The sequence below is a fragment of the Miniopterus schreibersii genome (assembly GCF_964146895.1).
Source record: "Miniopterus schreibersii genome assembly, chromosome: 1".
In the NCBI taxonomy this organism is placed as follows: domain Eukaryota; kingdom Metazoa; phylum Chordata; class Mammalia; order Chiroptera; family Miniopteridae; genus Miniopterus; species Miniopterus schreibersii.
The window spans coordinates 157461828-157478710 of NC_138101.1; the positions used below are offsets into that span (position 1 = coordinate 157461828).

At 41.0% G+C, this 16883-nt stretch overlaps 1 pseudogene across 1 annotated transcript; it reads left to right on the forward strand.

Annotated features, from left to right (window-relative positions):
- Positions 1 to 13388: 13388 nt before the first annotated feature.
- LOC308559526 (COX assembly mitochondrial protein homolog pseudogene) lies at positions 13389 to 13709 on the forward strand (annotated as a pseudogene). The gene has a single exon. The product of its transcript is annotated as a COX assembly mitochondrial protein homolog pseudogene (transcript).
- The last annotated feature ends 3174 nt before the right edge of the window (positions 13710 to 16883 follow it).

Here is a 16883-nt window from a genome sequence, read left to right on the forward strand (position 1 = left end):
GGCCCTGCACATGGGATGTGTGTATGGTGGCAAACTTTGAACAACCAGCTCCCCAGGCATGAGGAAAACTCTGATTTGTAGTGACTGCCAGTTTCCAGGTTGTAACTACTCCCACCATGGATGGCAAAGTTCAAGCAACCAAGACGATGTCACTGAACACAATGTCGGGGACAGACGCCCATAGTCAGGTCTTAGGATTGTAAAAGCCGCTCCAGCGCATCACTGGATGCACTCACTACATAACAATGGAATTGACAATACGGCCAAACCTTAAGTAATTTCATACCATGGCCAGCGACGAGCCGCGTGCATGAGTATATAAGCAGCAGCATCCATTTGGTAAAATCATCTGCACTATCAGTAAAATGATCAGGTTTTTTCCCCACCTAACAATTTTACCTCAGCATCTCTCAGATTTCACTATTACTAAGGAATTCTAAGGATAGTTTCCGCAGAAAACCTTGTCACTACAAGATACATGTGAACTGTATGTACCAGTTAAAACAAAACAAAACTGAGTCACGGTATTTACTGTTACCAATAAAAGTTTTACTGTGAGTTAATAAACCAGTAACACTAACTAATAAGTGAAAAGAATGTGAACCACTCATAAGAAACTACAAAGCATTAGAACACCTATCAGATTCTCAATCAATGTAATCAGTTACCTCGAAAACGTCTTCCTTTTACACAGGTTATGGCCTTGCTGGCCTCGACTGGTCCAGCATCCTCCCTCTCAATCTTAATCAAGTCCTGCTTTGGGCCCCTCCCGAGGCAAGCTGCCCCAGCCACTCGGGGCACCTCAGGGAGCAGGTCGACCTGGGGGCTGTCCCCCTCCCTCTGTCTCACTGAGCTCCTCCTATCTCTTTCTGATGGTATTCAGAAGCAGAACCACACCTCTAACTGCTTTTCAGCTTAGAAAAATTAGTCTCTAAACCAACCAAATCTTTACTTTCTTTTTCTTTCAAAATCAGCCTCAGCTTTGGTTGCTTTTATCCAAGAGGAAGCATGATAATTTTTTTCTGGTCCCAATTTGAAACTGCTTAGACTTTCATGATCTATCTCTCTCAGCCTCCCTCACTCAGCATCTCTCAGTCTGAGTGAGTGTGAGTGTGAGTCTCCTTAATTCGAAAGCCTCCTTTGGTATGAGAGATACTTACAATAACAAGTTTCTCTCCATTAGTGCCTCATTAACTGAACTCTTTCCTCTCTGTAAGAAAAAGTCTGGGTACTTTGGGAAGAAATAGTTGTGCTCTGCCTGCGTGCCATGCGTTTCTCACAGTTCTACCTATGGCCTCTGGACACCTCTGTCTGAATGTCTTTCCCTCCTGGTCCCAGTTAGAATAGCCCATATTTCTCTTTTCCTTAAAGGAGCCATAGCTTTTCTAGGCCTGATAAACAGACAACCAAGACTGCAAAACACAAACTCACCATTTAACCAAATACAATAAAATGTTCATTAACTGGGGTTCCAATCAGAGGCATTCAAAACAGACTATGTATTTTATTTCAGTGGTTTTTTTGTTCCCCTCAGGTAACATTCATCAGTGTGTCAGTCTACAAATAACTAAATCTCATCAAGAAAGCTTGTACACTCTTGCTTTTCTGGGCAGAAATAAGTCCATGGTTTAATATATGTGGTAGACAAATTAATTCTCCATTTAGATAATTCCTGCCGGAGAAAGCTCGATCACAACATCTATCATGCAGATGCTTTAAAAAGAGCATCTTTTAGCAGTCATTTTTAAATTGACAAATTCTGGAGTCTGCACCCAAATAGGAGAAATGATGGAACAAATTTTTAAAAAGGGTCAGAATAGGAGAATTTGGGCTTTAAGGAACCACAGAATTTGAAAGGCTCTGTTTAAGAAAACACAACAATCACAAATACAAAATCAGGTACCAAAGAACATATTTATTCAGAAAGGGTATGTGGAAGTGAGGATTCCTAAAGTTTAAGTTTCATAAGCTTCACAGTAATCCACCCCCACCTAGGACATTTTCCTAAGAGCAAGCCCTATGGGTGCTTTCTGCATTACATAGGAAAGCCTCCTTAATCATCCACCAGCCCTCTGAGAAAGGCACTGTTTCCAGCTTCAGCGTATAACTGAGGAGACCAAGTGCAAGAAAGGTTGAGCAACTCGCCCAAAGTCACACTGCCATGGAGCACAGAGCCAGGACCCAACTCCAGCACTCTGTGGTTGGCCAATACACAAGGCGGCCTCCCAAGACCAAAAGGGTATTTATGCATCTTACTGCCACCATTTCTCAACATTAGGTTTTTTTTATTCCATCCTAAATTTCCTAAGAAAAAGAGGCACAAAAGTAAGAGTGCTTACTTTAAAGTAAGCACAAATTTGGACCTTGAAGTTGCACGGCAGATACTCCATCACTAGGTCTTAAGTTTTCATCTGCAATTGCTCCAACTCAATCCTCCCAAACAAAATGAGCTCCTTTATCAGTCATGGCCAAATGGGGTTTGAGTGGATGAACGTTACAGCTGCTGGTTGTGGGCTTCTCCAAATCACTAAGTTCAGATAATTTCGAATGTCAAACTGGCACTTAACAGGCAAGAGCTGAAAATCTGACTTGATTTTATTTTGGAGTAAAATCCTCTCCAAGCTAAGGTTTTATTCTATAATTCCTCACATTACCTAGAAGTGTCATCAAGTAGAAAATAAAGATATTTTTCACATCCTTAAGTAATTCAGAAACGTTGGGGATGATCCTTCTAATGTGGGAGGCTCAGGAATAAAGTTGCTCACTTTCAATGGGGGCATTAACTTCCCTAGGACCTGGAGGCCTTTATGTATAGTGAAATAAGTAACTTAATAAATGGATCCTAAGAGGCAGAAAGAGTCAATGCACCTAATGTATTCACCACCAAATGTCATTTAAAACTGAATTTAAAGCTACAAAGAACAGACAGCTTAAGACTGGTTTGCCCATGACACTCCTACTTTCAAAGCAACCTAAGAATAGCTTATTTAAAACAGTTTATTTGTTGAATTAAGATCCATTTGTTAAAAGCCAGTAATTGGGGGAAAAGAAACTGAGGGAGAAAAGCATCGTCTCCTAAGTTCTGGCTGGAACTTACACTTACAAAAATTATCCAGATGAACTAAGTGCCCTATGACCTTGGCTATCTGTTTTCTGTAACACACTTTGACAGTTTTGGTCTAGAGATCTGCTCCATGGAAGAGTGTGGGCATCAAGAAGTCTGAAGGGACTAAGGAGGAAGGAACCCTAAGTCAGGCTCGTGTTAGCTTGTTTGAACTGACTAGGCCCCAAATTCAACAGAATCTGTCATATTGTGCTCCAAGAAGCTGAATTTGGTATGGAGTGCATACATTTTGAGCCCCATAAAAGGGGTTTTGGTAGGTGTTTTTTAAAGAATCCAAAGGACCTCATTGGAGGTCACTCAAGACCTCTGAGTATTATTGATTCTTCCCTCCAAACATTTATTAAACACCTACCATGTGCCAGGCACTGGGGTAGGAGTTCTAGATAGACTGTCTCTAACCTAAAACTACCATGTTCACCCTTTTGACCCCAGGGCCTAATATAGTACCTGGGCACATAGTAGGTGGCTCAAAAATGGAAGTTATTGTTATCATCATCACCATCATGACTCTTATTAATGGTACAGAGGTCACAGGTGACATAGAGGTCAACATTTTTCAGGGGTGTGCTCTTATAATGCTCATGAAATCCATAAGTCCTGCTCCTGACAGCTGTCAACCACCAAAGTGATGGGTTAGAGGGCAGCAGGACAGAGTGAGTGACTTCATTAGGGCTTTCTCTCTCACAGTTCTCCACACAAGTGACAAAAGCATGTTACCATGAGCCTAAAGGAGTTAAACTATTAACAGAAAAAAAATCAGTTTTGTGTTGCTCCTTATAAATCCACAGTGTGAATTTTTAAGGGAGGCCTGCGTATTTCACACTAATTGCCTCTAAGTTAACTTACAAAAGGAGACTTAATTAAGAACATGATGGTTTCAACCACAACATCTCTGAATGATTCCTTAATGCCACACTCTGTTTTAGGCAATTTATATTCATCAACTCACTTAAATTTCATCACTACCTCTTATGGTATCATTGGCTTCCTGTCCCACTTCGCAGATGAAGAGACTAAGTCTCAGGCTACCAGGAGGCCAGGGAAGACTAGGGAGCCTTCTGCCAACCCAATAAGAAGTCCTCCATCAAGTAAGGCAGAGAGAGCTAGGGGAAGTCCTAAGAGGGGCAACCGGAGTGAGGAAGGTGGTGGGGAACTTAGTGGGCTAAAAATCTTAGGGCTCTTTAGCCCGAAAAGATGGGGGGAAAGGGGTAATGATCCAAGGCTATAAAATCATGAACAAATCCAGCATAAACCTGGGTTTGTTTACAAAATGACAGACTGGAAAAGGAAACTGTGAAGAGAAGTTAAAAGAGCTAATGGTTTGAATGCAGTCACCTAAGACAAAATTCACAAAAGAGAAAGAGATGAAGGCCAATGTCAAGATTTAGAAGGAGCCTAATATATGGTGATGGGAAAAGATTTGACTTTGGGTGGTGGGGACATGGTGCCACATACAGATCTTGTACATACAAACCCACAACTGAAGCCTATATGATATTAACCAATGTCACCCCAATAAATTAAATTTTAAAAAAGATTGAGAAGGACCCAAGGAAGACACATGTCGACTAGACACATTTTTATTGGTTTCTAGCTCTTTCGATATGATGTCATTTAATCCTAATCAAAAGCCCCTCCAAGGAGAGTACTGAGTTTTTCCATAGCTGCTCTAAAGGCTTGGTCATTTAAATTCAGTGTTTGTGACTGCATTCCACCAGAACAGCCAAGTTATTTTCAAGTTTTCATCAAGTCTCCAAATTTACCCTTATGGTCACTCAATCTGTTGCGTTTACCTATTTCTCTGTTCCCATTTCACTCTGACTAAATTTGGCATAACTCTGCTACTTTGAACAATTGTGCTCACCCAGACTCTTTCTTCTTTCTAGTGAACCCTCTTCATCAGTCTCCTCAACTGCTACAGGCCAAATGTTTGTGTCCTGAAATTCATATGTTGAAACTGTACCCTCCCACAGGATGGTACAGGAGGTGGGGCCTTTTAGGGTAATTAGGATTAGATGAGGTCATGAGGGCAAAGCCCTCATGGTGGGACTAGTGTCCTTACAAGAATCATGAGAGAGCTGGTGCGCCCTCTCTGCTCTCTGCAACCTGGAACAAGGCCTCGCCAGAACCCAACCATGCTGGCACCTTGATCTTGGACTTCCAGCCTCCAGAACTATGAGAAAAAAGTGGGTTGTCTATGCTATTTTTGTTATTGCAGCCCAAGCTGACTTGCAGAAATCCAGGATTAACCCCACAAAAAACAAACAAACAACCCAAACCATAAAGCAAAGAAAACAATTTCTGTGAGTCCAATAGCAAAGTGCAATGTAGATGGAGCCAAAAGAGCTCTCTGAGAGCTAGAATAATAAATAATAAGGTGCAGGCATTTAATAAGATAGTATCTAGCTATCATAAACATAAGTGCGCTTCCTTAAAAAAAAAAAAAAAAGTTGATGTATAGGTTTTTCCTGTTAAAAAAGAAAAACTTAGAGCTTTGGTCACAGTTAATCCAACATGAATCACCAATGTCATGTAGCTGCCAGAAAAGATAACGTGACTTAGGCCTCATTAACAGCTACTACATTCTGTATGAATCAGAACCTCCCTGCTACATGAATATTACTTTCAGTTTTAGGAGCTAAGCCTAGAAGAACAAGCTATAATGTCCACGGCAAGTGACTACAGTAGTAAAGAAATGCAAGCTCTGCCATGTGAGGAATGATCCAAGTTAATGGGAATATTTAGCTTAAAATATTGGGAGGGGGACTCGGGGTCAAGAACAGACAATAGTTGTTTTCAATTATGCAAAGAGCTTCCATGTGAAGAATTGGTGTGTTATACAACTCCAAGGAGCAGAACAGGAACCAATAATAACAATAATAAAAGCAGTTACCTTTTATTGTGTTCTTTCTCTGTACCAGACACTAAGCTAAATACATTCTATTCATTACCCCATTTCAGTCACAATGATCTAGCTATAAATGAGAGGTAGTTACCAAGAAATAGATTTAAAGCCGGAGCACAGAAGAATATTCTAACAATTAGAGTCACCCAGAGGCGAAATAGGCTACATGGGAAGGTGCTGAGTGTCCTGTCCCTGGATATGACCAATTATGTGCGGGGTTCTCAAGAAGATGTTGAGAGAATTCAAGTATTGGATCGGCAGCTGAGTTAGATCCTACTTTAAGTCCCTTCTAAGGCTTGCAAGAATAAAAAAGATATAAACAAGGAAGGGACAATAGGTGCTTTTGAATGAATGAAACAGAGGAACATGACACAGATTAGGAAGGAGAAATCAAAATGCATTTCAAGGAAAATGAGATGGCATTAGTAGAAATCTTTACTCAGAGAACACATTCTCTTCTACGGGATGATTTCTTTCAGGTCCCTTATAATGACAGAGGTGCAAGGGGAAATGAGCCCTGTGCCACATGCACTCTCCCAGTTTTGTGGGGAAACTTCAGGTACGGTGCTAGCTTCTCTGGATCCTTTCAAGACTTGACAGCTCCAAGAGTCTAGAATCCAGCAGAAGGGAAGCCTCCAACCTGGATGGTTTCTAAACACTTCGAGCTGCATTCCTTTCATTGCCGTAATGACTAAAAATGTATGCACGTCCAAGTGGCCTGTTACTAATCTACCAGGAGAGAGCCTCATGTACTCTGAAAGGACCTGGACAGTTCAAAAACCTGCCAGCAGCAAGAACACTTTGGGAAAGTGAGTAGTTGGAACTCTTACAAATAATAGTGGGAGCATTTTGGATATTTCAGACAAGACACATGATGGCATTAAATTTTAGAGAACTATTCCCAGTGCCCATCTTTGTGCTTCTTCCAACCTTTTGTGTGCTCTTCAGCCTAAAGTAACAATTCAATATAATCTCTAAAATGTGTTTCCTATAAGAAATGGGGAAAGGAGAAACATGAGGAAGTGGAGTGGAAGATGGAGGGAAAGGAGCAAGAAGGGAGAAGAGGAAAGAAAGATATACTCACAGACAGATGCAAAGGGTGTGTGTCGTGCCCCCTTAAAAATAATTAGGGGCCGCCCGGCTAGTGTTGCTCAGCGGTTGAGCATCAAACTATGATCTAGGAGATCACAGTTCGATTCCTGGTCAGGGCACATGCCCAGGTTGTGGGCTCGACCCCCAGGAGGGGGCGTGCAGGAGGCAGCTGATCAATGACTCTCTCATCATTGATGTTTCTGTCTCTCTCCTTCTCCCTTCCTCTCTCTGAAATCAATAAAAACACATTTTTTAAAAAAAAGATAATTAGGGGCCAATGGAATGATTATATCTAATAATAGCAATGTGGCAGCCAGTTCCCCATACAGGAGGAAACTTGGAAGCAAGTGGTAGACACAAATGTCAACAGTCACCAAGCCCTGCTTCCTGGCTCTGACCTCAGAAACCACAGAAAGAGCATGAGGACTTAATATCAAAAAGCCTCTGAGACCAAATTTTTTTCAAACTACTACTCCAGCCCATCAGCTACCACCTCTTCCCCAGGAAAGGAGCTGTCCTGGTGCGTGGTTTTGTCCTAGGAGGACAGGGCACCCACTTGAAAGCGATGCTTCCACATGGAATCCTGTTCTTGAGCAGCCGCAAGAGGTGCATGGAAATTCGACACAAGCAAGAAACTTCTGAAAGCAAGTTTTCCAAGTTCCCGTACAATAAGCAGGTTTTTCCCTCCACCTAAACAGCAACAATTTGTTTTACTTTGATAGGTCCTCCTAAATAATGGTTTCATCATTAAACATCTGGCTTCTTCCTAGCAGATTAGGCCTCCAATGAGGAAAGTGTGTTTATAATTCTAATTTGAAACACAGCACATTAATATGCTGATTCTCATAATGTTTGCCTTAACCTGTTTGGAGAAATTATGACTACAAATATCTTGTACACAACACCTCTAACTACCAGCTTGTACAAACAACATAAGAGCCGGAGCGCCTCATCCAGACGATTGGAACCACTTCAGAGGCGATCGTGATTAGTGCTTTGGCTGGAAGCCATATTTTACACATCAGCTCAGCATCTGTCTCGGAGCCGAGCACACCCACCTCCACTGTTACTAATAAGCACATTGGAGGGAGCCAGATGGTCTGCCGGGAAGCGCGCCGCCTTTTCCCGAGCTAGGCACACTGGAGGGAGGGAGCCCAAGCAGGCTCCAAGTCACATTTCCTCCGGCTCCGGGTTCCTGCAATGCTGTGTGCAAACAGGCACCACTAAAAAAGAATGTAAATGAGGGTGCTATTCATTATTTACGGCTGGCACCTCGCCATCCCCTCCTCCTCTGGGCAATGCCCGCCTGTAGGAGCAGGGAAAGCATCTGATGAGAGCGGGGCAACCCTGCAGGCGTGGAGCTATTGCAAAGCAGTTTCTTCCCTTCTGCTGAGGATCCTGCAGGCTCAGCACTTCTTGGCCCACAGAATAGCTGAGCTTTACACTTCCTTCCCAACAAAGCACTGGAGTTCTTCTTCCTCTGTGTATACCAAGGGTGTTTGTTTATGTACAGCTAACCTCAAAAGAGCAGGCTTGCTGCTCTACTCCCAGTCATAGCCAAGATCCCTTGCCCCATGCCAGGTTCAAGGAAAGGGTGGGGAAATGATCAGTTTATTAGGGGAGGGACTGACAAGCAAATTCTGGACCACACTGGCCAGAAGCTGCATCAAAAGCAAGCCTCCTTTCTTTTGGGTGAGTGCCTATAGATCTTACGCTGTGATGCTGAAACATTTCACACATCTGCGCCAGCTTCTGCTAACTTGATTTTAAGTGACATGAGAGCATAAACCATCCATTATATTGACAACCTAACACAATGTCCAGAAGATCATTAGTAAACCCTTAAACTTGGGTTTTAACTCTTTAAGTCAACTTTTTGATTTAATATTAAATGTATAACTTGGCATTGAATTGAATCAACTTTATCTCAGCAAAGGCTAAGCATTCTTGTTGCTGGGGTTGACACAGGGCAGCTCTGTGTATCGATTGTCAAAACATCAAATTCCTTTTCAAACCCATCTGAGAGCCTTTTCCTGTCAATATAATACCAATAGTTAAAAAGGAAAAATGTTAAATAGAGACTAATGGGCTTTATGGTCTCCTTCTTGAATCTGAAAACCTTTTCCTTGCCTAATGATATAAAACATGCTGAATCTTAGTCCAGATCCTTTGGCTGTAAGTGACAAAACTCCAGCTCTAAATAGTTTTATCAAAAAAAGGGGCAGGGCCCTGGCCAGGTGGCTCAGTTGGTTGGCGCATCGTCCCGTGCACCAAAGGGTTGCAGGTTCGATTCCTGGTCAGGGAACATACCTATGTTGCAGATTCAATCCCCTGTTGTGGTAAGAGAGGCAACCAATAGATGTTTCGATATTCCTGTCTGTCTTTCTCTTTCTCAAATCAATAAACACATTCTCGGGTAAGCATTAAAAAAACCCCAACCACAACGGGGAAGAGAGGAGGTAGGGATTTGTTGGCTTCTGAATTCAAACTATGCAAAAGGCAGGGATGGAGCTAGACTCCGGGTCAGCTAGATCCAGGGACTCAGAGGCCTTCCTTCCCTCCTCTCCCAAATGTCTCTCTTCTCTCTTCAATTTCTCTGGACAACTGACCCTGCACACTGGAAATATAGCCACAAGTAATCCAGGCTTATATCTCTATAGCCACACGGGCAAACACACACACAAAAATTAAAAATTGTTCTTCTTTAGTTCCCGTTAGAAAATGGAAGGCTGATGATTGGCCTAATGTGAGTCATGTTCCCATCCTGGGCCAGCTGTGTGACATAAGGAGAGTAAATGAAGATAGGCACAGACTTGGTCAAGCGCCCATCTCTGTGGCCCAGGAGAGAGAACCAGGAGGCACCCACCAGTACTGACTCAGTGGAAATAAGGCCGTTTCCCAAAGATAAGGAGTGCTGCTACCAGGAGAAGGCAGGAAAAAGGCCCTGGCCAAGTAAACACATATCCTCTGCGTCACTTTGGGGGAAGGAGGGGCAGTTATGCAAGACCCAATTACTTTTAACCATTTCAGATATTTGCAGTAACAAAGAAGTTTCCTTCTATAACCTTGGAACGGTGAAGAATTTGACTCCTAAAATCATTTTTAATCTTTCCTCAAACACCTTTCAGAAGCTGAGAAAGTTTGTCATCCCAGCTGAAGACACCTCATGTCTAATGTTCTTTAGTTGTTGTTTTTACCTTAGTAGAAGTTTTATGTACAAAGGGTTTTACAAGGCAAATAGCTCCACAGGGCTAGTTATCATGGAAAACGGCTGTTCTTCCCCAAGCTCCTCTCCACTCCAGTGAAGCACTTTCACTATTTGTTCTGATATTTACCCCTATCTCTCTCATAGTAATTATACACCTTTTCCTTTTGAGTTTCTAGTGTTAGGCATTACTCACTGACCTCCCCTATTGAAAATAGGTCTTCTGCTTTCTATCTGTCCTAACCACCCAACACACACACATACCATTCACGGACATATGTCCCAGTCCTTTGTGTCCCCAACATGTTTTTAAGGTAATTTTGGTTCAATTATTACTCAGTTTTATATTATGATGATTATGTGAGTGCTATTCCACTGCTGGGCCCTGAAGCATAATTACTTTTTCTTTCGTGTACAACTTATTCTCCATAGCACTTAGCTCTTTTTTTATTTGCTTAGTTTTTTATGAACTCTCATTACTTTACCTTCAGACACTCCCACCTCCCCCCTTATCTAGTTTTTCTTTCAACATGTGCAAACACTATCCATTTTCTCTTTTGAAATTCTCTCTTCCTGAACCGTCTAACCTGTTCCAAGCTTCTGGATGCTCTTTCAGTCTATCGCACAGATTCACCTGGGAATCTCCCTCCACCATCATCCTGAAAATTCTCTTCACCTGCCTCTAGTGTTAAATTCTCTTTCTCTCAGAATCTGTATCTTCAACGTCATTTGTTTGCTCATTTGTTTTGACAGAACATTTCTTTCTCTAGTTGCTCTATTAGAAAAAGATGCAGGGGAAGTAAAATGTTTGAGGCATGACATGTCTGAAAAGCATTTTTTCAACCCTATACTTCACCGATATTTTGGCTGAGTAGAGAATTCTAGACTGGAGAGCACATGCGAAGTCCCAAGTGATTCTGATTCCTGATTCCTTGTATATAACCTTCCTGCTGCTCTCTGGAAGCTTTTAGTCTCTTTTTGTCCCAAGTGCTCAGAAATATCATCAGGATGTACCCTGGTACAGGTCTATTTTCAGCCATTCTGCTGGGCACTTGGTTCTTTTCATTCTGAAACCTCATGTCCTTCAGGTCTAGAAAATGTTCTTGAATTATTTATCTGATAATTGCCTCATTTTCATTCACTCAACTTTAAATTTCAGGAATTTCTATTATTCGGATGTTAGACCTCCTAGTCAGGTCTAATTTTCTTATCTCTTTTCTTCTATTTTATACTTTCTGGCTTTCTTATTCGAGTTTCTAGAAGAAATTTGCATCCTTGTTTTCCAAACCTTATATTGAGCTTGTGGTTTGTGGCATCATTTTTTCCAAGCACTCTCTAGTTTTTATTCTTCTGATCATTCATTTATTATAGCATTCTATTCTTGTTTAGGGAATGCAAAATTATCTCCTATCTGACTTTTTTCATTTTTCTTCTCCCTGAATTGTCTCTATTTCCTCAAATTTGGTTTTTTTTTTCATTTCTTGAAGTGTCTGCCTTTCATTTTAGAGGGAAGACATCCTCAGATGTCTGGTGAGTCTCGGCTGTCTGCTCACATTTATGATGACGGCACTAAAAAGTCAATGGGGGCTCTGAGTACATGGGCTGAGCTGTCATCTCTGGGTTTTACCCTAGATGACCTGGCTGGGTTGTTTCATTGGGAAATCCCCAATGCTAACAAATTTAGGTCTTTTTCCTTGGACTACACAGATTGATCAGATACTAAATTGCTATTCTCATACCAGGTAGAAGCTGGCTGCCAGCATTTGGGGAATCAAGTGGGAGGGGGGAAAAATCAAGTTTTCAAATTCAGGTGATCCCCCTTTTGGTATGGTATCCCTTTCCTCTTTTTAAAAAATTTATCTTTATTGTTGAAAGTATTACAGATGTCCCCCTTTTCCCCCATTGACCCCCTCCACCCTTCCCTCTTACGTGCACAATGTCCCTTAGTCCACAGAATAAATGCAAAACTTTCTGTTGCATTGGGAGAGGGGCACCATCCAGTGGTTACAGGTTGGGGAGGAAACAGAATTTTACTCTGTGCTGTCCAATACAGTAGCCACTAGCCACTGAAGCCATGTAAATTTAAATTAGCTTAAATTAAGTAAAATTTAAAATTTAGTTTCTCAGTGCACTAGCCATATTTCAAGTGCAGAACAACTGCACACAGGATGGGGTAGTAGTAGGCTTACAGTTGTGAGCATGTGAAACACAGAGTTTCTTTATCATTATTTATTTTTGTATTATTTTCCACATGAACAACTGTAAACCTACGTTTGTCCCACCCTATATGACTAGTGGCTGTTGCACTGGACAGCACAGATACACACTATCTCCCTCCATCAATGCAGAAAGTTCTAGTGAACAATGCTGGAATAACTGCTTCTCAAATGAACTTTGGACTAACCCTCATGTTTCCATCCCACATCCACTGCCATTTCGAAAGATATCTGGTAACCCCAATTCCTGAGCTCACTCGAGGTTTTTCAGGTGCAGACCTGGTTGATTTATTGGATTTTCCTGCCAGAATGGTAACTTCACTAGAACAGTGGTCTTTGACTTTGTCCACTCATGAATCCAAGGAGCCAAGAAAGCATTTGGCATGTGGTGGGCACTGCATAAATGTGTGTGCACCGCTGAGTAATGGTTTTCCCCGTGTTGACCTAGGACTCAGAGTTCTCAGATCTACTAAGTCAATTGTCCACTCACCCTCCTGCTTTCCAGTTTCCAGAATGTTATTATTACTATCTCCACTCCCACTCTCCTTGTTACTGTGAGTCTACGTCCTTCTGACATTTCAGAGATAAATGCTTACATTCGATCACCATTTTTTTCAAACCAGAAGTACATTTCTAAATGAAAAAGAAGAATAAACTTAGGATACCAGATTTTTAAAGGAAATGATTACTTTTTAAAAATCTCAAACAAATACCAGAGAAGCCAGAAAGATATCCAGACTATCCTCAAAAGAAGAAAACTGAAAGAGCTATAACAGTAGCTATGTAAAGAAAGTCAAGGCCCCCTGCCCGGGAGTGGCCACACGGCCGCCTTCCTCTGTCGCCGAGATGGCGCTCGACCTGGCAGAGCAGCATCTCAGACATGTTGAAAAAGATGTTTTGATCCCTAAAACAATGAGACAAAAGGCCCGAGAGAGATGTTCTGAACAAGTTCAAGATTTTACCAACTGTTGCAAGGAGTATGGAATCCTTATGGTAGTGAAGTGCCAGAAAGAAAATTCTGCATTAAAAGAACATCTAACTGCTTACTATACTGATTCTGCCTTTTATGAAGAATGCAAAGTGGAATAACTGAAGGAAAGAGAAGAATTCAGAAAAACTGGAATTCTTACCAAGAGAAGGCTACAGAAGCTTCCAACAAGCATGTAGGCAAATATTCAAATGATACTTAGTAACACTATTCATGGAAATCACAATTACCCAAAATAATGGACTCAAGAAAGTGTGTTTGCTTTGTCCTAAATTATGAAAATATTCATTTTCTCTGAAATAAAGATTTTTTTAAAAAAGAAAGTCAACATGTAGGTTAAGAAAATAAGTTTGTTATGGTTTTCTCATACAGGTATTATTATGAAATAATACATGTTTATTATAGAGTATTTAAAGCAGTGGTTCTTTTTAAAAAATGATAGACTTGAGAAACATATGAAGTTTATAGCCGAAGGGCCGCCATCCATGCGAATCTGTAGTGAATGTTACTTATGTTGGCTGCCGGGTGAGGCCCTCGGGGCGCTCGGGGACTCTCACCTGGTGAGTGGGCTTCTCCACGCGCGAGGAAGCCCGCGCTCCCCCAGCCTCCCGAGCAGCGGCCAAACTTTCCTACTAACACCCGCCCAGGCCCAGAGTCAGAGGCTGGAGACCCAAGAGTGGTCCAAAGTCATTGCACAGGACCCATCCGGCTGGAGTGTCAGCAGCACCGTATTCGCATTGGCCGGTTCTCTAGCCAAACTGGAAGAAGTTTCTGGCTGCGTACCCAGCTCCAAGCCTATTCTCAGATCCTACCCAATACCCTTCTAATAGATTCTTTTGTGTGCGTGTGTGTGTGGTTTAAGAGAAGCAGAGTTCGTTTCTGGAACTAGCAAATAAAAACTCAGACTGATAAAGAATTCAGACACCCCATCTTAGGAACCTCTGGTTGAGACATAAAATAACATAAAATGATAAAACCCAATATTTTTTCAATTTTACCTATTGTTTTATTGATCTTCAGAGAAAGGAATCATGGAATATGATTCCTTGATTACTCTTTTGTGTCTAGCTTCTTTCATACAACCCATGCCTCTGAGATACATCCATGTCACCGAACACGGCTCTGGACTGCTCAGTGGAGCCTTTATTATTCCATTACATGAATAAACCGAAATGCACTTATCCATTCTCTGGCTGATGGACATTTAGATTTTCTTTTTCAGTTTAAGTCTATTGTGAACATTCTTATAATTGTCCTTCAGGGGACATACGCTGTTATTTTTTGTTATTTTTTTCTATTACAATTTATATTCAATATTATTTTGTATTAGTTTGGGGTGAACCCAACAATTTTTAAAAGAAGAGTAACTTTCTAAAATTTACATATTGATTTTCTAGGAAATTTAGGGGAAAATCCTAAGGGATTATTTTAGTGGAACTTTTTCTCAGCAGTAAAGCTACGAGTTGGTACAGATGCACACGCTAGTAACATGAAATGTCCCTTTGTGCCTGGAAACCCGCAGAAAAGTTGGCATTGTCCATTGAGGGTATTCTTGGACATTGTATTTATGTAGAAAAAAAATACAGGCTTGATAAATTGTCACCCGTGTTTAATAATCCCAAATAATAACTTGTACAAATTACAAGAGAAAAATACAGAAAAATTGAATGTTTACCTCTTGCTCTCTCTCTAGAGAAATTATGATGCTTGCTCAATACTATTTCTATCAAAAAATAAAGTCCTACTTTTAGTGTCCCAAAATAGAAAAATAAAGTTGTGAATGGATGTCATGGATGCCAATTAAATAAGAAAAGGAAACTGTCACCATGGCGCGTGGTTATGGATGAGCCTTTCTCTGGTCCACTCCTCCTGTAATGTTGGTTTCAACTGCTCAATTTTTAAACCAAGGGACACCTTTTTGGGAAAGGCCCAAATAATATGTTAGTTGATTATTACTTAATATCTTAAGTAACAAATAGGAGAACTTTTGTTGTCAATACTTTCCTTTGATTATTTCTGTCCCTGGGTTCTGAATATTCTCTTTTCTGCTTAATATGAAAGAACCAATGTGCAGAAAAGGAATATTTGCATAGCCTCAAAGCATCTGCCAAAATATTTTTATTAATTAATTTGTGGTTTTAATATATGCCCACAAATTCTCTGATACTCCACACTTCCCTGCTTAAAGTGAGCTGAGCACAGTGACTCACATCTAATGCACAGAGTACAGAGAGGAAAAAATGGTGATTTTACAGTAGAGAAACCTGGCACATACCAGCTTAACCAAGTGATCGAGGTGAGCATGGCCGGTGATATGTCACGTTGACAGCATGTACCCCTCACATGGTGTGATGAGCACACTTCCACCTCTATGCTATTCTTCCCAAAATATCCACAACCCAGTCTAATCATGAGAAACGTCAGACAAACCCAAATCGAGGAACATCCTACAAAATACCTACACAGCACTCTTCAAAAAGGCCAAGGTCGTGGAAAACAAGGAGAAACTGCCGCAGATTGAAAGAGCTGTGACAACTATACATGTGTGGCATCCTAGATCAGATCCTAGACAGCAAAAGGACATTAGCTGAAAAATTGGTAACATCAGAAACAAAGTCTGTCATTTAGTTAACGGTATTGCACTAGCATTATTTCCTTAGTTTTGATACATGTGCCGCAGTTCTGTGAGATGCTGTTAACATCAGCAGAAACTGAGTGAATGGTATACAGAACCCCCTGTAGACACTATCTTTGCAACTCTTCTGTAAATCTAAAATTATTTTAAAATAAAAAGGTTCTTTTAAAAAGAACCAATTTATTAAGTAAGGCTTGGATAAAAGAAGAGATCCCTAAGATATTGTTTTACAAAGAGATATCTCAAGGAGCACGATTAAGTTAAAGCTTTATTCAAATGTATGACCTGCATTGTAACAGGGCTTAGCAGTGTTTTCAGACCCAGAAAGTCCATCTATGTTTTCCTCTGTGCAGCACTGTAATGCTGTGGTCTTTCATGCCCATTCCAGATGCATTAATCTCTCCTCTATCAAATGCCTATATACTCTAAGCTCCAAAAGATGCAATGAAGAAAGACCCACATTCCAAAGTATGCTAGCACCCAACGCCTACCCCTCAGCAATCTGTGAGAAGGTTACTAATTTGAAAAGCATAGTTGGGACCAATTTTCCTCTGAAGGCTCTGACTGCTACAGTCATAATATCAACTGGGTCTTCTAAGAATCCTCTTTAACATGGTATAAGACACAAAATAGTCACAGGGATGTAAAGTACAGTACAGGGAATATAATCAGTTAATATTGTAATAACTACGTATGGTGAGGCAGATGAGGCCAGGGA